The sequence below is a fragment of the Rattus norvegicus genome, chromosome 14 (assembly GCF_036323735.1).
Source record: "Rattus norvegicus strain BN/NHsdMcwi chromosome 14, GRCr8, whole genome shotgun sequence".
Taxonomy (NCBI): Eukaryota; Metazoa; Chordata; class Mammalia; order Rodentia; family Muridae; genus Rattus; species Rattus norvegicus.
In genome coordinates this window covers 67006836-67023741 of record NC_086032.1, presented here as the reverse complement: position 1 = coordinate 67023741, position 16906 = coordinate 67006836, and the positions used below count along the sequence as shown (strand labels likewise).

General features: G+C 40.5%; 1 protein-coding gene across 5 annotated transcripts in view; it reads left to right on the top strand.

The window, feature by feature from the left end:
* Slit2 (slit guidance ligand 2) overlaps positions 1-16906 on the top strand; it is a 338857-nt gene that overhangs the window by 144776 nt on the left and 177175 nt on the right. The window lies entirely within an intron of this gene.

Genomic DNA, 16906 nt, shown 5'->3' with positions numbered 1-16906 from the left:
AGAATGGTATGAGTTCTCAACCATGGAGCCATCTCTCCTACACCACAACTGAAAAATTAAAAATATACCTGACGTAAAGGTCAATAATCAGCAGCAGCACTGATTTTCCTGTCCCTTAATTGTAGTAATAATGGAGGATTGAGTATACTGGACAGAGACAAGTGGAACAGAACAGATTCTTTTAAGGTTGAAAATAGCCCAAAAGCTTGGAATACCTAAGAAAAAATTCACAGATCATATGAAGCCCAAGAAGGAATACCAGTATGTGGATGTTTCATTCCTTCTTGAAAGGGAGAATAAAATACTCATGGGAGGAAAAGAGTAGAGCAGGGGCATAAAAGGTCATCCAGAGACTGCCCTACCTGGGGATCTATCTCATATGCTGCCACGAAACCCAGTCACTATTGCTGATGCCAACAAGTGCTTGCTAACAGAAGACAGATGTGGGTGTCTCCTGAGAGGCTCTGCCAGAGCCCTCCTGATACAGAAGAGGATGGTTGTAGCTAACCATCGGATTAAATAAGGGAACCTCAATGGAGGAGTTAGAGAAAAAGACTGAAGGACCTGAAGGGGTTTAGACCACCGTAGGAAGAAAAATAATATCAACCAGCCAAACCCCACCAGAGCCTCCGGGGACTAAACCACCCACCAATGGTACACATGGAGGGACCCATGACTCCAGCCACATATGTAGCAGAGGAAGGCATTGTCCAGCATGAATATGAGGAAAAGTCTTTGGTCTTGTGAAGGCTTGTTTCCCCAATGTAGGTTAATGCCAGGGCCTTTAGGTTGGAATGGTGGGTAGGAGTGGAAGCATCCTCATAGAAGCAGGAGGAGGCAGGAGGGGCTGGCTATAGGAGAGGAGAGAAAGGGGACAACATTTGAAATGTAAATACATAAAATATCCAAGAAAAGTAAAATTTAAAAAAAAATAAAGTCATTCAATAGAGCTAAATAGGTTAAACAGTGTTAGGTCAGCATTTAAAAGAGCAGTCACTTATTTTCACAAGCAATAGGTAGATAGCCACACAAGCTCATGGGTTCTGCACTGAGATCTGGAATTTGGGAGTCATAAGTACAGACAGCAAAGAGCTTCCTCTTGCCACATCTCTTCACTGCATGTGGACACAGGCACAGGGTAGAGATCCCTCACTTTAAATAGACTACAACCTTTCCTCACTGTGGATTCCCAGATTACAACACTTGGGAACTTTCTACTCTTTGGCTGTGGCATCCTCACCTTTCTTTAGCTCCATTCTTGCTTTCCTATAACTTGCACCTAGAACAACAGCAGACAGAGTAAAAGGAGAAGCTAATCAATCAGCATTTCACTCCAGGTATTAAAGCGGAAATAACTGTTAGTTTTCTAAAATTGACTTGACTTGACTTGACTGGAGACTGATGTCACTAGGAATACTTATCAGGATTTGCCTTTTGAAAGGAGCCAGCTACACTGGCCGATCCAAAGAATATTAAGAAACGAGAGTAATGGGATCCTTACACAATGCTTAGAATTCTTCCTTTTGCCAGTGGAACATTTTGTAGTAACATTTAAAAATATAAACATTTTATTTTCCGCCTACACTGAAGAGAGCTGATTCACGATGCGCTTGCTGCCCCTCCCCACACCATATGTCTCTTCTCTGTTGTTGATTTCCTGTTGGCATTAAAAGGAGCAACACATACGAAGGAAGGAGTGCTGAAGGCGGCTGTAGATTCTGGGCTGAACTTCCTTAAAAGCATGCATCAGATTTTCTCATAAAGCCATTTAAAATAAGTTGCAGCCATTTCTTTCAAAGTATGTACAATCAGTGTTGGGAGTTTCCATATTCCCTTCTCGTCTCACCAGTAGACAAGAAAAATATAGTAGATCAATTTGTTTACAACACAGGCTGTAAGGTAATGGTAAGTCTTGTGATTCAATACTGAAGCCTACCATAACCAACTCCAGGACTGTAAGACCAAACATTTTATGATTCCTGAGAAACGTTTCCCAGGATTAGTCCTTCCTTTTTTTCCTCCTGACAGTACTTCTTGGAGTTCATACAAGATCATTTAGGCACATGTGTGTTTAGTCTCTTGTTGATGTTTGTCAGAAAACTCTACCGTGTAAAGCCGGCTCACAGTTCCGTTCATGGATGCCTGGGATCCCACCTATCACACCGCACTATTCCTTCTTAGGCTGAGGTCTAGTTACGTCTCAGAGGTGTGGCCCACACACTCTTATTTTTCTCTGGACCTGGATCTCACTCCATGATACATTTTGATCTGCTGTCTCAGTGAGATGGCTGAAATTTATATATATCTAGCTCATACAAATTGTAACTTGGAAGTGTTTCTGCATAAATTACAGATGCTATACTATTTTTTAAAAATCTTTAAAGTGTTTCCCTTGCTTGCATTTTAGCACAGTGATTAAAATGAGGTCTGGAGTTAAATTTGTGGATTAGGATGTCTTGCATATTTAACAGAGTGTAGGAAAAACAATGCCTGCTTAAGTGTTGGAAGGAAAGATAATTGGAGAAGCTGGGATTGGTTGTACACTTTTGCATTAGTTCAGACATAAGGTATTAGCTTTGGTGATTGTCAATATATGATTATTTCAACAAAGCGAGCATTGTAGCACCGTGCATTATTTTTTCAATTTCATTACACTGTTGCAGCTATCACCGTGGTTTGTGCTATCATGGCGTTATTTGGATTTTGATATGCAAAGCTTTCCACAGCTTTGGGTTTTTTGTCTTTACAAAGTCCAATTATAGGAGACTTCATAATTGTAGATTCAGAGACCATATGGGAAGAATTTGGTAGGGAAGATGGCTGTTTATAGCAAGCAATGAAAGCCGTATGCAGTGGAAAAGGAATGTTGAGCAATGCCAACGTTGATGACATTTTTATATCTCGAAGTAGAAATAATGAGTCCTAACTATCCATTCTTGTGTGTGGTCTGTGTTCATATGACAAGTCAAGAGTTTATACTGTCCCCTACAAATATGAAAGCGTTTATTTTGTCAGATTACAGGTAATGTGTCTAAGGGTTAACATTTGTCTTATGTAGTTCTCTGTTCCCCTCCTTGCATACTCAATACTCCTCTACCCTCAGGGCTATTGAAGTAGACAGATCAAGTTTGATTCTTGCCCCAAAAGAAACTTACCTTCTAATGTAAATTTGCCAAAACATAAATAGCATGTTCTCAGTGTTATGTGGAAAGCGGCAGAGAGAGAAAGAGAGAAGCTGGCTGTCGGTCTAGCAGGTCAGGCGGGGCTAATATTAAGATAGCGGAGTGGAGTGGGTAGACATTGCAGAATGTATTCAAGCTGTGAATTCTAGCCACCATTTGAAAATGTCTGGCTCGGCACGTCTTTGACGACCTGAGTTTAACCTGCTCTTCATTCTTTTGAATCCTCTTTCCTAACTTTAAGCTTTTTAACAGGTCATTCCTCTACCTGCTTTGCAGCATGCCCCCCTGTGTTTCCTTTTCTATACCTGACTGACAATACTCTACCACTAGATTTTAGAGTGCACATTGAACGAATCCACAGAAACAAGGCAACATGCCACATCATCTTAAGACAGGGCCTTGTGTTTTACATTTTGGGAAAAAAGTAATTGGACTGTCAGGAAAGTAATAATCAGAATAAACAGATTCATCATAGCAAGGGAAGTAAGAACTACTTTAGTGACTATAGAACTATACATCATCTAATGTTCCAAAAGGTTTTGACTAGATAACCAAATTAATGAAGCTGTGACAAAAGTCCACTATGTCTATTATTTAATTCTAAGTGAGAATTTTAGAAATACAATATCTAGCATGTATCCGTTGATTTTTCATTTAGTATTAAAAATTTAAGTTAGAAGATAAGGATGCTTTTAGGATTATAGGGGGATAAGTAGCAGAATTACCATGACCAGAAGTGATCTTCAGGAGAACCCCACCACACACACACACACACACACACACACACACACACACACCACACATACACATACACATATACCACACACACACACATACACCATACATACACATACACACACACACCACACACACACATACACACACACCACACACACACACAACACACACACACACACCACACACACACATACACACACACCACACACACACACACACCACACACACACAACACACACACATACACATACACACACACCATACACACACACACACACACACACACCACACATACACATACACATATACCACACACACACACACACACCATACATACACATACACACACACACCACACACACACATACACACACACCACACACACACACAACACACACACACACCACACACACATACACACACACCACACACACACACACCACACACATACAACACACACACATACACATACACACACACCATACACACACACACACATACACATACACACACCATACACACACACACACACACACACACACCACACACATACAACACACACACATACACATACACACACACCATACACACACACACACATACACATACACACACCATACACACACACACACACACACACACACACCACACACACACACACTACTGTCTATCTGACATGGCAACTCTTAGGGTTTCATTTTTTTAAGAAAGAAAAGATAATTACACAGATGAAATTGTAAAATTGTTCCTTAAAATATAAATGCTAGCTCTATGTGTTAAATTGTCAAATAAGGAACATTTTACGTGTGGTATTTGTTTCTATAACTACTGAGTAATGGTTATGGGTTCCCTCATGTGTTTGAGTTTTGAGTTTCCTGCATTGCACATACTTTCTCAATAGACAGCAAGGCAAGTCCTCCGGCTGACAATATACTGCTAATAATCTCAAAAGTCTACTGGCAGTATGAATCATTCTTCATTCGTTTATTCTCTAAGCATAGATTTTCAAGTACAGGTAATATTTTGCATTGCTTCCTAGAATTACTGGATTAAATGAGTAAGTGAAGCCATTTGTCTATTGTTGTTAGCGTGAGCTGGCCTAGAAGCCAGACACATGAATCTAATGGGTTTATTGGACTATTTTCCACTGACTTCTGCCACTTTTCTGAGATGGTAAATTGAATCAAGTCAGTACCAACCTGTCATAAAACACTATTACCTGCTTATCAATCGCAGGCCTCCATAACGTAATGACCATGATGATGTCACTGTTATCTGACAAATGATGCTGCTGGTCCCAACACCTGGAATTCTGAAATACCATCCTAGAAAAGCTTTAAAAATACACTGGGAAGTAATTTCTAATTAGAAAATTAGAATTAAATTTAAATATTTTCTGATTAGAAAATTAAGTTAATTTAAAAAGTCAATTAGGAAGTGAAAAAGAGACTGTTATGGATCTTTTTATATATTCAAATATACAAACCATGTTATAGCATGATAGATAATAAGAACTCATAATTGTGAACTTCTCTTAATGTTTAGAAATTATTTTCACAAATTCTGCTTGAAAAGTTTTATTATTGACTATTGACCTATGAAGTATGCCCTGAACTGATATTTAAAATCATTAATGGGTATCAATACTAGTGGGTTTTCATACTTAAAATATCATGAAGTTTAATTACTAATAGAATTAACTACTTTACAGAGGTTCCCTGTTTCATGTATCACGTCATATCTATGCACTTAATTTACTGACGTACTTAGAACTAATATCAAAGCGTGAGAACCCGGCAGGCTTCTGAAGACCTTGGCGTCCCAGTCAGGTGATTCTTACATGTCCCTACGGGCCCTTCGAGTTACCGTGCTCTAATGTTTGCTATTGCAGGTCAGAGGTGTCACGGCTGGGTAGGACTGCCGGTCCTGTGGAAGCCTGCATGGTGCCTTTTGGCACCACCAAAACTAGTATTTGGGGAGGGAGGAATTCAGTTCAACTCTTGCTTAGGAATTTTTGGGCCGTATGTCAGAAGTGCTTGGTGTCCTGCAATACGGATTTACCTTCATATCAAGGACAATGGCAATATTAAGCTGTATTCCTAGTGTAGCAAATGAGGACAACTGGAGGCTGGCTTTATTTTTAGCGTGGCGGATGGAACTGCTTGCCTTCTTTTGCACCCAACTCTAGTTCCTCTGTTTCTCAGCCATTCTTTTGCCTGGCCATATGTTTCCTACTGTCTTCCTGTTCAATCCAGGTCCTCCCATTCTGTCCTGCTGTTTTCTTTGATACTTTTGTTTATCCAGTAATGCGCCACTGAGTGTTTTCGGTAAGTGTTCTCTTCCAGATTATTATTTTTTCCAGGACATCAACACTGCTGCCTTCGGTGTTGATACTCAAGAACAGGCCTGATTCCTAACCTGTGTGGCCCACTGTGGCCTGATCAGAGATGAGTGTTAGAGTCTCCAGCCTGTGCTGCAGACACAAGAAGGAGAAGTTTGCATCCTCAATGTGAGGAAGACAGGCTAGAGTTGGAGGCTTGAAGAATCTACAAAAGCAGAGTTCGAGCTAGTAGAGGAAAGGAGGTTAAATCTGGGAAGTTGAATTCTTTAGGAAACAGAGTTTAGTGTAGGGAAGCAGGTAGGAGAAAACTAGTTAGAAAATAATCATATTTTATTTGCTTTGGCAGATCATTATCAGATGAGCAATGATCTGAAAAATTTTACAGCATAATCTAGTGTGAACAGGAAGCGTCTGGGTTTTGACAAGAAGTAAGTATCGTTTGTACATGGGCAATGAACTAAAATTGTAAGGGACAGATAAATGGAGATGCTTTGGGTTTAGGCATTTATTGAGGAGTTAAAGAGAAGAGGGAAGACCTTACATCATAATGAGAAACAGGGGCTGGGCCAAAAGGACAGGAAATAAAACTGAAAATCACCACAACCACCACCACCACCAACCCAGACGACTTGTTTAGTAACAATGTGGAAAATAGAATAATAAAGAGTGTGTAATACTTTTCTGGTTTATAATTATTTTTTAAAAATCTCAAAACAGTTATCTGGGGAGAGATTTCACTGTTTTCCTTAGGAAAGTCAATATGTAGGAAACTTATAGAGGGCCCCCAGAATCATGACATTTTATATTTGGGGAGAGAACGTTCATAATGGCGTTCCCATCTGTGCTGTAGACACACACCCTGCAACGTGGTGTTAGAGCCATACTAGGCAAAGAAGTCTGTTTATTTTATCTTGTGACAAAATCTGTGAGGTAAGCAGGAAAAAGTGTTACTATCCTCAGCTGAAATAAGAAGGATGCTCACAGGGAAAAGATTTACTGAGAAGCTCCAGCTTATGAATAAAGTGACACAGCCTGTGCCATAAGCCAAAGTCTCTAAGGACCTGGCGTCCACTGAACTATGCCATCTCCACAGACAGTGCCCACAAGGCAATGAATATTCGTGTCAGAATTTCCAATATAAAACACTAAATCCATGTGTCTCCTACCAATCCCTTTGCCTGATGGTTTCTTTCTCAGAGCCTGGCTGTCCCATCCCCATGCCCTACTTTTAATCTCTGCTGTCCTCACCTTTTGTGTATCCCCCGCCCCCTGATCTCACTAATGTGTCAACAAGCATTTTGGGTCCATTGTAGCATATACATATGTTTATCCCACCATGCTTAAAGTGTGCAGCATGGTGCCTTCTTGTACATTACATGTGCACCTTCAGGGGTCTAAAACACTTTTTTGGGAGGTGGTGGGTAGGTTGTGGTGAGTAGGTGTGGTGAGTAGGTGTGTGTGTGTGTGTGTGTGTGTGTGTGTGTGTGTGTGTGTGTGTCTGTGTCTGTGTCTGTGTCTGTCTGTCTGACACAATTTGTATGGTTAGTTCAGAGGACATCTTATGGGAGTCAATTCCTTTTTTCTACCATGTCTTTCCCAAGTGAAATCAGACCCTCAGGCTTAGTGGCAAGTCCTTTCACTCTCTGACCTATCTTCCTGTCCTCGTTTTACGTGAAGCATTCTATGAAGGACTGTCATCACGGTCCCTAAAAATTTGCTATCTAGATTATATCCAAATATAGGCATAAACACATTTCTCGACAGATGTTCTTTAACCCTTTTAGACATATTTCCATTCGTGCCTAAAGCTTCTAACTGGCATTGCTAACTTGAAGGAATGAATGGCGAGATTTGAGAAATGAAGAAAAGTCACCTTCACCCTCTACTCTGGGATCCATGCTGTAACAGCCTGACCACTTCCACCCCACACAATAGCCCGGGAAAGCCAGTGTTCTCTGCCTCTTCTAACCAAAGCTGTATGTAGTAATAGTAATTAATATTAATAATAAAACAAAATAATTGCAAAACCAACTCATACAAGCCTAGATAAAGACAATAACAGCAACAAACTCCCAACCAAAAAGTAAGACAGAAAACAGATTTAAGCCCATTTGTCCCTTAAGGCTGTGCCTTTTTAATCTCTGCAGTGAGAAACACTTGGCTTGTATTCATTTTTGACGGTCACCCCAACATCATGCAATCCTAATTTCTCTTGTGACACCTGTATCTAGCCTGTCTAAAGGAAAATGATCTCCAGGCTTCAGTTAATCCTTGCGTTTCTTTCCTTCTCCTTAAAATGTGTTTGGCTATTTCTGTTACTATTACGTAAGAAGAGTTAACTATTCTAACATGAGAAAGTCGATACTCATAAGCTAATGCTGCAGGCATATACTTGCTATCCGTTTGTGTGTATGCTTACTATGTTCTCACAGTGGGGGGAAAAAAACACTCTTGAATTTTCGAATTAGATGACCATTTCTGGCCTTCGTGCGCCCCCAAGCGGCCTAGAGAGAAATTACAATATTAAGCAGCTTGGGCTTTTTCTGCTTCCATTTCACTTATATGGTTGCTGGCTTCACTACATCCCATCATCAAATAGGGGCTCTTAATAACTTGATTCGTCTCTACTCACAGAAAGGCTTTTGTGAAGTATTAACTTCAAGTGGGAAATTGCTGCTATGCTAAAGTGGTATCCATCCTGTACCCCACTCAGACTCCACTTTAGCCTCTTGGTCACAGTTGTTATCGGCTGTTGAATTGACAGGGCTAGGGTCCAGGGGTTCTGGTGACTGAGAGTCACTTTTCATCCATGACACTGGGATTTGTGCCTGAAGGAAACATGGTCATTTGCTGTGATTTTGTAATGGGTTGTCAGGTCTTTGCGGACAGAGATGAATGCTTCAACCTGACTTTACTCTCTTCTGAAGCACCTTCATAAGCTTAGGTCCTCCTCCTCCTCCTCCTCCTCATCATCATCATCATCATCATCATCATCATCCTCATCCTCATCCTCCTCATCATCATTATTTGACAGTAATAATATAATAATAATTTAGCCCATGCTGTTGGTGGGAAGATTTGTGGCATATGGAGATGTTTGCTTTTAGGATTGGAAAGAAAGTAATTAAATATCACTTTAAGTCATCTTCAGTGGGATAATTTTCCTTCTTTCAAAAATTCGTTCTTAGCATGTCACCATGGAGTCTCAAATATGGCCCTAGTATTACCTTGTGCCTGTGATGATCTATGTATCATATTGAAACATTCAGACTCTTTAGAATATGAAGGGCGAAGTACTAATTATTGTCATTATGACAATGATGTTAGTACATTTCCACATAGTGCTTTCTGTTCTGTGTGTCTGTCTCCTTCTTGCATTTACTTCTTGCATTTCTGTTGAGATTTGTATGTGTACAAGTAGCACATTGGAAGATCACATCTCTATTGTGAAATTTCTGTTTCAGGGGGGATCACCTGCTCTTATGATGTCCTTGGTTTTCCAGAGAGATGATCTGACACACTGTTGTCACTATCTTCTATCTGGGGACATGCTATCCTTCTCATTCATCTGTGACCTCACAGGCTGACTTTCTGTTGTGGAATCAAGCATAAGATGTTTGCCTCCTGCATAGATACTATGTTTTAAATAGCAAACATAGGGCATCTTTCTTCTGTGACAGTAAAACAGAACTGTTGGCAGCTCACGCTACATCTGAGTTCTCTGTGTGTTTATAACTATCAACCTCAAACAGAAGCAATTTACTGTTTTTTTTAAATGCATTCTGTTCTGTGGACTCATGTCCTTTCCCACATCCAATGAAAAGCTATGTAAATACCACAGGATTTCTCAGTACTTATGCTTGACGACCACTGCCAAGTGTGTATGGACTCATATTATGTCTTTATTATTACTAAGAGATATGTCATACATTGCCTATAATTCCCCAAGGGCTGTATGTGGAAAGTAAAGAATTTGTTTTTTCCCCAAATCCATTTATGAATATACTCAAACTATAAACGCACACACACACACACACACACACACACACACACACACACACACACACACACATCTACTGACTCTTCTATATCCAAGGAAACAGAGGCAGCCCTCTATGTCTTCAGAAGATTATTGTTTACTAAAGATAAGAGTTAGTCAGAGAAGAACTACCCACCTCCTGGATATACTTACCCAGAAGTCTTACATCCTTATAAAATGATTGAGCGTGATTGTCGTCCATGCCCATTTGATCAGATCTTAGAAATAAGCGAAATCTTTTTTCCTCCAAATGTATTGTATTTATTTTTCAAGGAAATAAAGAGGCAATAGGAGATATTTGTATTAATGCAAAGAAGTTGTCTTCATGTACCAAGAATAAAAACACTCTTGGTAGGTGGGAGGGTGGTAGGAGGAGCAGATACTGGGAGGGAGCATCATAAGACCATGTTCAAAGCAAATGTATATGTGCTTCATCTATACCAAGCAGCTAAACCTGGAGCAGCCTGTGTGGAAAGAGTAGGCATGGAAGTCAGAGCAGGTCTTTTATGGGAGTCGCATGAATTCCGTGCTCTTGTGCTCTTTAAATATCAGATCGGTCTGCAGACCTCTCGCCTGCAGTCTGGCTCCTTCCCCAGTGGGAACAAAAGAGGAAAAGTGATTAAAGTTCTCAGTACTCGACAGCAGGGGGCAATGGTCTTGGCTTCTTCCACAGAGGGAGAGAGAGTCCTTTCAGAAGACTTGTGAGAGTTCTTTGAAGAAAAGAAGTTAAGACTCCACGGGTTAGGAGAGGTCTGCTGTAACATTTGTTCATTTCCTCTTCTTCATAAGATTTCTGTGACTTCTTGGGATGGTGTCACCCTCCTCATTAAAATGGTCCTGATAAAAAGGGGAAAGTGAAGTGGGACTCCTAGAGGAGGCCAGGGTTCACCAGCCTGTACTGTGAATGGCGGTCTTCAGAACCTGGCTTTTTACAAGATGTTCTGACTGATATGAATGGTAGCTGCATACAAGTGTGTATGTGAGTGTGTGTGTGTGTGTGTGTGTGTGTGTGTGTGTGTGTGTGTGTGTGTGTGTGTGTAATAAAACCTAGTGAATGGAAAAATGAATCTGAGAGTGTCTTCAATTTCCTAGGAAGCCTGGGAGTCTGCACTGCTAGATTGCTTTCTTAGCTTCCAATCCAGTGAACTGGCCTCAGTCGCCCCAGGACCAAACCACTGGACTTTCTTTTTCTTCAAAAAGAAAAGAAAAAGTTTGCAATCAGCATTCAGACATTCTTTTAACTAATAGGATTAGAGGCGTTACAAAGGGATTTGAACAAGATAATTAGTTTACTGCTTAGTCCACAGCAGAGCAAGTAAAATCCTTCTGAGAAAAGGCAGACAAAATAGGTCAGAAAATGTGTGGGAATGGAGCAAGGCCTCTCCATGAGGACCCAGTCAACTTGAATATAATGAAAGGAAATCAGAGTCTCCATTCATTGCTGTTTGCCTTTTTTCTTTTAACTTGGACACCAGAGGTGTGAAGAAAATGACTTACTTAATTTTAGAGTTAATGGGTGTTGGCCCTAGACCGGAATATTCAACTCTAAGTGCCTAAGCACTGCCTTCAAAGTATCTCTCCCAATGTGATATAAAGGAAGTGTTTTGGAATATCTCTAAAACTCTCATCTGGCATTCTACAAGCTGGGAAAAAATACACAATCAGGAGAACTTTTTTTAAGTCTAACTTTGTTGACTAGATTTATTATTTTAATTGCAGGGAGTAAATGTCACAAAGCAAAATGTGAGGTTCACCCTCGGCTTACTTGAAGCGGTGAAGAAGTATTTGTATTCTGATTTAAACAGCTTTACTAGGTGGCCTAGGCTTAAGAGTCATTTGAATTTTAAAAAGTCTCAAAGGAAAATCTTCTCTTCCTACAGTGCTGTTTTGTTTCTTCACCTCCTTCCCACTTTGGTGAATAGGAAAGGATATATTTTATACCTGTCAGCTGTGATATTAATATCTGAGATTTAGCAGACATAATTTCAAAAGAATGCTGGGAGAGAAACATCCCCAGGGTATTTCTGTGTATGTGAATACTGTATGATTCCCCGGTAACCCCTCACCAGATCAATGCCATCCGGGGCCTCAGGAAGCCCTTTATTCTGTGTGCGGCTCCAGCCTACTGAAGGGCGCAGCAGGGGCGTTGACTAATGAGGTAACTCCGAGTCCAGAGGGGAGCAACTTCCTTTATCAATGTGTAACTTATCAGATCCATGAGATTAAACTCCTTAACAACACTCTGTTAAACACAACAAAATAATATGTTAAAGAGTTCATGTATGTGTTGCTACCTACCTAGAATGTGTCTTTTTAATATTACATTCCCCCACTTGACCATACAAGATATACCATACTTTGGATATATTTTTCATATTCATAAAATGGCATGCTTTATACCATAGTGTGAAAACAAAAAACCAAAAAATGAAAAAAATCCTTGTCCTAAGGAGGCGTGTCAGGAAGCAGGTAGAGCCAGAGAGCATCACGTTGTCGGGACTGCGTAAGGGTTTGCAACTTAGCACATTTTCTGCTATTTGACAAGGGCTCTGAAAAACCAGGGCACCAAGAAGTCAGTGTGCTTCTGTCGCTGGCTTCCTTTTGCCAATAGGAATAGCCAAACCTTTCTACTTAACAAAAAGATGTTCTGCACATGGTGGTGGGTTGATAATGATTGATAGTCATGCTTAATTAGTATGATATGCATACTTAGGGAATAAGGTTTCTCAAATAATCGACTGTAGCCGAAATCAATAAACTAAGAGATGGTGTCTAATGACTATTTTCTTAAAATTCACGTAACAAAAGCCCAGAGCCACAAACATTTATCCCAAGTTTAGTGGAATGAAGAAACACCTGAGTGTTTTATTAACAGGACCTCGTGTTTTTCATTTGGAGAAATCCCAGATGACTCATGCGGGTTTGAACCTCCAGTTTCTACTTCATTTGAATAAGGTCCATATTGACTTTTAAAAATAAGAATAAATACCTGTTTGGTGTGCATACAGAGAATGGGAGAAAGTTGAACAGAGTCATGGGGAAATGGTTGTGGAAGGAAGTGTCTTTTCAGGATAAGTAGGTGAGATCAGTGGGCAGGGTCCTAGAAACGTTTTTACAGATGGTGATAAGAAGGTAGGTATACTCAGGAAACGGTTGAAGTAGGTCACACATGCGTAGAAACTAGGAGGATCTAAGGGGAAAAAAGGAACGAAATACTTTAACTGGAGAAAAAAGCTGAACAGGAAAGGGATAAATCAGAGTAAGAAGTAGACACAGGCAAATGGTGACAGTGTTAACATATGTCACCTGGAAGGTTGGTTCACACAAAGTCACTCACTGCTGCTCCTTGAGCTCATTTCTACAGTATGAGTTGTTCTTGGTGTTACCCGTTATTGAGTATTCCATGATAGTCAATACATCCTCTCCTCTCTTAGCAGATATATATCCGGTCTTAGAAAGATTTGAAAACCAGAAGCTCAAAGAGAATATCTTGACACTATTGTTCTTATGTGCTTTATGCCAGACATCTGGGATCAAATCTTCATTTTTTTTTTACTTGGGGACTGTTAAAAAACCTATTCTGCATACAACATTTTTGCTAGGGTACAGGTTATATTTGCTCCCTGGAAGGTGGAAGTTTTCATGTTCCCAAGAATACATGTATAACACAGGTGGCTATTGCCTCCTGTCTGAAAGCTCCGTCCTAGAGGCTCCTATTAGAAAGGATGACCGTCGCCTGGACCTGTACTCCAAGAGTTTAGTAAGATGGTATGCTTTAGTGACGTGAGGGTCTAAAGCTGAATATTGTACGTCAAAGAATGTGGTTCAACAATTAATATTGCCAGATTTTAGAGAAGAAACTAGCCACCATTAATTAGATCAGTATAGAACGAGCAACGGTGAATTTATTTTCAAAAGGAAGACACTTTTTTATTTAGTACAAAACATGAGGAACGAAATGCCATGGATAATACCATGCATAGAATTGTATAAATCAGCCTAGACATTTTCATTTAAAGACATATGGTAAAGAGTAACTGGGTAAAGGGATTCTAAATGAAGCTTAAAGAAAGGTACATGTACAGTTTGTGGCAGGCTTAGATCGGAGTACCTGTCAATTTTATTTGCTCCATTTTATATCACTGTTCTTTAGTCATTAAAGGCTATCCAGTGAAGATATATTTTACAGAGTAACTTGGTGGACCTCTGCAGGATGGCTATGACAAATATTAAAACACCGTCCCTCAGAATAGCCAAATTCCACAAGGATGCCACAAGGGCCAGGATGCATGATGGGGTGCAGTACTAACTAACTACAAGGGAGTCTGCTTCAAGCATATGGATGAAAGACCTAGCGTGTATTGACTGCCTGCCTTTTACCCACCATGCAGTGCTTCTGACAGAATTTAGATCACAAAGTTGGTTGTGTTCTTCTACAGTTAAGGACCTTCTTGATCCCAATAAGAAAAAGTATACTGTTAGGAGTAATCATTTCCAGAGTGGTGGGTAAAGACTTTGATATATGCAGTGATCCTCCTCAAAAGATGCATTGGCTTCTCCAGGTCAGGTGCCCTTTTTCAATGTAAATTTTCTCTCTGTGAAAACATGTGGCAAGTCATGCTGTAGTTGGGTGTCATGCCTGCTGTTTCCCAGTCGTATCCCCATTCCAAGATCTGCTTTCTTTACAGAAAATCTAATGACTTTCCAGGCAAGGTCCATCCTGTTGTTTGGTTTTGGTTTTGGTTTTGGTTTTGGTTTTGGTTTTGGTTTTGGTTTTGGTTTTGGTTTTGGTTTTGGTTTTGGTTTTGGTTTTGGTTGTTTTGGTTTTGGTTTTGGTTTTGGTTTTGGTTTTGGTTTTGGTTTTGGTTTTCCCAGAATTTTCTGTGCACTGGAACTGGACCTCTCAAGGGACCAACGGGGTGAATTCTGAAAATAAGAAATGTTAGCTGTGACCGCTAACACTTAACACTGATGGGAAACAGCCTCCTCCGTGCAATGGGCAGAGACTAAACTTCAGGGGGAATGAACATGTGAACAATGATTCCGCATAGAGTTAGTTAAGAGGATTAATGAGGTCATGTATATAAAGCACTTAAACACTTGCTGGGATTGGGGCAAGTACTCAAGAAGTGTTAGCATTTTTGCTTCATTCCCATCCTGGTCTCACACATTCTTTCATCTTTAAGATCTGAGAGAATCCCCGATTGCTCTGGTCCTTCACTTAGTTTCTAAACTCTTTGCTCAAATCCTACTGCCTGACCTGCATCTCCTTTGGTTCTTGTCCAGCAGAATCTGCATATACCCATGCAAAACTCAAAGGTTCCTATCCTCTCCCAAACTGCCTTCTTCCCTGGATTCTTTTTTTTTTTAATTGAATCTCCTACTTACCCCAGAAAGAGTCACCCTGACTCCTCATTGTTTCACATCCTGCATTCAGTCCTGAAACACCGTTCGCTCTCAGAATCCGGCCAGATCTCATCATCTGTGCAGCTGCTCCAAACTGCCTACCTACCACACTCACTGGCTCCGGAGTCAGCTGGTACCTGGACTTCATGCTTCTTCCCTTCTGTGGCTGACTGAAGGCAATCAGTAAGATCCTATTCCAAGAATATGGGAGCCTGTGACAGCCCTTTCCCCCCCACCTTGCTGGAGTCTACAGGCTGTATGTCCACTTCCACCTACATTAGCTCCTGATGTCTCTGTCTTTATATCTGATATCTTTTCCTGCTCCTCTTTGCCCATCAACACTTGCCTCCTTCCGGTCAGCATAATATGCTACAATAGTTCATTTGGGGGAGGTCTTTGAATTCACTCTTCTCCCTTTCCTAAGTAATTTCCTTTGAATAACTCTGTGGCTGGTGTCTTTTTCTTGCAGTTGGTCTAATCAGTGTCATGCTGTTTTGGCTTTTGCATTTTGATTTTCCTGTGGTAGTTCTCAAAAATACAGTAGTTTCACTTCCAGAATTAAAGTGACTAATTTTTTTAGATTCCTCCCTCCCACCCTCACAGCTGATTCAGTGACAGTCTGGTTCCAACCATGTACTATGAGCTACTCATCAATCATACAACATAGAACCCTCTTCTTAGGAAACCTTAAGAACTCCCCGCCCCCAAATCTGCTCTATGGGCCTTTGCAGTCCTCAGAGCAGCCACCAGACAGCAATCTGTCTATTATTAATTGTTGGGCTTCACAAGTCTTCTAATAAACCTCTTACAATGAAGAATGATAAATCTCAGTGTCACCATAGCACCTTAAACCTGAGACCGCTTTGTCTTTTCTGCTAGATGCTATCAATGCTAGAAAGGCTAGGTAAAGTGCTTCCTCCAGCTACTCCTTCCTGTCCTGCTTCTCCATTCTATTGTTGCCCGCCATAGCATGCGTATCATCTGGCATGCTTCAGTGTTTATCGACTGCTCCGCTCTGTTGCTCCCATTAGGGTCCGTTTTTGTGAGCTCCAGTTTGAACACCGACCTCTCTAGAATATAGAGCAGGGCTCGTACATACAAGGTGCTACATAAATAAAGGCTGCAAGCATCATTTTTTTTCCCTCTTGCCATTTTCAACTCTACCATTTTTTGAGCACTCATGTGTTGCAGACTCAAGGT